A 3,405-nucleotide genomic window follows, 5' to 3' on the forward strand; every position below is an offset into this window, starting at 1 on the left:
TATGCTTCAAGCCTTACTATTTCTATACTTTTTAAAAAAGATTTTATTTATTTATTTGACAGAGAGAGACAGCGAGAGAGGGAACGCAAGCAGTAGGCAGAGAGAGAGGGAGAAGCAGGCTTCCCGCCGAGCAGGGAGCCCGATGCAGGGCTCAATCCCAGGACCCTGGATCATGACCTGAGCTGAAGGCAGATGCTTAATGACTGAGCCACCCAGGTGCCCCTATTTCTATACTTTTAAAGCAAAAATAGTATCATAATATATTTATCAGTTCATAATTTGCTATTTTCACTTAACCATCATATTAGAAATACGGATCATCATTTGCATACCCAGCGTCCCATTGAAGGAAATATTGCCTAGCTCATAGTTTTCTATCCTTAATTGGCTCTATCTCCTGACCACAGCTAATTGAACTAAAGGGTTGGCATCCGATTGAAGGGCAGCCCACCTGTGGACGGTCAGAGACATACCCATGAGGTGAAAAGATGAGCTGGTCCAATCATGCTCCTGGGTTATAGAATTGGGCAACTGAGACTATCCTCAAAGGAGCTGATGGCGTAAGGATGCTGTGACCTTGAATTAAGGCCCTGGCAAGCCAAATAAATAGAAGTCAGAGTTGTGAAGGAGCAGAAAAAATTAGAATGGAGGAAGCTGTTGGTCAAAAAGAGGAGGGTAAGATGGGGTGCCTGGGTGGCTCAGTTGGTTAAACGTCTGTCTTCTGCTCGGGTCATGATCTCAGGGTCCTGGGATCGAGCCCCGCATTGGGCTCTCTGCTCAGTGGGGAGCCTGCTTCTCCCTCTCCTTCTGCCTGCTGCTCTGCCTACTTGTGTTCTCTCACAAATAAACAAAATCTTTAGGGGCGCCTGGGTGACTCAGTCGTTAAGCGTTAAGCATCTGCCTTGGGCTCAGGTCATGATCCCAGGGTCCTGGGATCGAGCCCCACATCCGCATCGGGCTCCCTGCTCAGCGGGAAGCCTGCTTCTCTCTCTCCCACTCCCCCTCTCTCGCTGTGTCTCTGTCAAACAAATAAATAAAATCTTTAAAAAAAAAAGATTTTATTTATTTATTTATTTTAAGATTTTATTTATTTATTTGACAGAGAGAGAGATAGCGAGAGCAGGAACACAAGCAGGGGGAATGGGAGAGGGAGAAGCAGGCTTCTTGCCGAGCAGGGAGCCCGATGTGGGACTTGATCCCAGGACCCTGGGATCACGACCTGAGCCGAAGGCAGACGCTTAACGACTGAGCCACCCAGGCGCCCTAAAAAAAAAGATTTTAAAAAATAATAAATAAATACAATCTTAAAAAAAAAAAAGAATCGGGTAAGAGCAGACCTGCAGAGAAGCAGAGATGCCTTCAACCTTCCATTAGTCCTGTTTTTCTTTTTTAAAAAAAAGATTTAGTATTTATTTGAGAGGGAGGGAGAAAGAGAGAGAAAGGGAGAGAGAGAGAGTGAGCTGGGGGAGGGGGAGAAGGAGAGGGAGACAGGATCCTCAGGCAGACTCCTTGCTGAGAGTGGAGCCTGACGTGGGGCTCCATCTCAGGACCCTGAGATCATGACCTGAACTGAGACCAAGAGTCCGTCACTTAACCAACTGAGCCACCCAGGCTCCCCTAGTCCTGTTTTTCTCGCTCCAGTTCCAGTCCATATATATCTTTATTTTAAATGCCTCTCTTCTACTCTTTTTTCTTTAGAGGTAAAACAAGTGGGTCTCTATCCCTTGTAGCCAGTCAAACCTGACCAGAACCACAAATCATCACGGTTATGGCTGTATAGAATTTTATTGTGTGGAAGTGCCCTTGCTGGTTTAAAAGCCTAGCGATGGGCATTTAGGACATTTCCAATAAGCATATTTATTGCTAATTTTTGCACATTAAAAATAATTTCATTATGGGGCACCTGGCTGGCTCAGTCAGGAGCATGAAACTCTTGATCTCAGGGTTATGAGTTTGAGGCCTATGTTGGGGGTAGAATTTACTTAAAAAAAAAAAAAAAAGAGGGGCACCTGGCTGGCTCAGTCCGTTAAGCTTCTGCCTTTGGCTCAGGTCCTGATCCAGCACCTTATCAGGCTTCTTGCTCAGCAGGGAATCTGCTTCTCCCTCTCCCTCTGCTGTTCCCTCTGCCAGTGGTCTCTCTCTTTCTGGTGCTCACTATCCCTTTCTCAAATAAATAAATACAATCTTTTAAAAAAATTCCATTATGATACATTCCAAGAGAGGATTCCTTGGTTGAAGGACAGCTGCATAATGCCAAACTGGACTTCAGCAAGATTGTATCAATTTAGCCCAACCAGCTGTGCATCCCCTTGCCAACAGTATCAATTAAAACAAACAAAACATTGCTACTCTGATAGGCAAGAAGTACTAAGGGGCCAGTTTTGATCTTAACGTGCATTTCTCTGAATCTTGGGTTTATTGACCAGGCATGTGGGCTTTGTCATTAGACCTGCGGTTTGAGTTCCAGCTCTGCCTCTTGCTATGTGGCTTCAGTTGAATTACTAGATCTCCATTTCTCATCTGTAAATTGGAGATAATGCTAGTTCTTTTCTTTTTTTTCTTTTTTGTAGGTGGGGCAGGAGCCGAGGGAGAGGGAGAATCTTAAGCGGGCTCCATGCCCAGTGCAGAGCCCAAGGCCAGGCTCGATCTTACCCTGAGATCATGACCTGAGCTGAAATCAAGAGTCAGACGCTAAGCCAACCGAGCCACCCCAGGCACCCCAATTCTTTTTTTTTTTTTAAAGTAAGTTCTACTCTACCGATTGAGCCAGCCAGGCACCCCTGATAGTTCTTACTATGAGAACTCTTACTATGGGTTATTATGAGACTCAGATGAGAAAATAAATACAAAATACTTAGTCCAGTAAAGACTCAGTTATTATAATTATGAAGAATGAGTTAATTTGTGACCATCAGATATAGCTATCTTGAGATATCTGAAATTCAATGGGATATTGATTTATTTTTTTTTTAATTTTTTAAAAAGATTTTATTTATTTATTTGACAGAGAGAGACACAGCAAGAGAGGGAACACAAGCAGGGGGAGTGGGAGAGGGAGAAGCAGGCTTCCCGAAGAGCAGGGAGCCCGATGTGGGGCTCCATCCCAGGACCCTGGGATCATGACCTGAGCCAAAGGCAGATGCCTAATGACTGAGCCACCCAGGTGCCCCTGGGATATTGATTTAAATACCAGTTAGAATTGCATGGTCCTAGGAATAAGAAAGAATGCACTAAGGGTTCCTGTCTGGCTCACTGGGTAGAGCATGAAATTCTTGACCTTGGGGTCATGAGTTCAAGCTGCACTTGGACCTAGAGTTTACTTAAAAAAAAAAAAAAAGGGGCGCCTGGGTGGCTCAGTTGGTTAAGCGACTGCCTTCGGCTCAGGTCATGATCCTGGAGTCCCTA

Source organism: Phoca vitulina, unplaced genomic scaffold (assembly GCF_004348235.1).
Source record: "Phoca vitulina isolate PV1807 unplaced genomic scaffold, GSC_HSeal_1.0 scaffold65, whole genome shotgun sequence".
Taxonomy (NCBI): domain Eukaryota; kingdom Metazoa; phylum Chordata; class Mammalia; order Carnivora; family Phocidae; genus Phoca; species Phoca vitulina.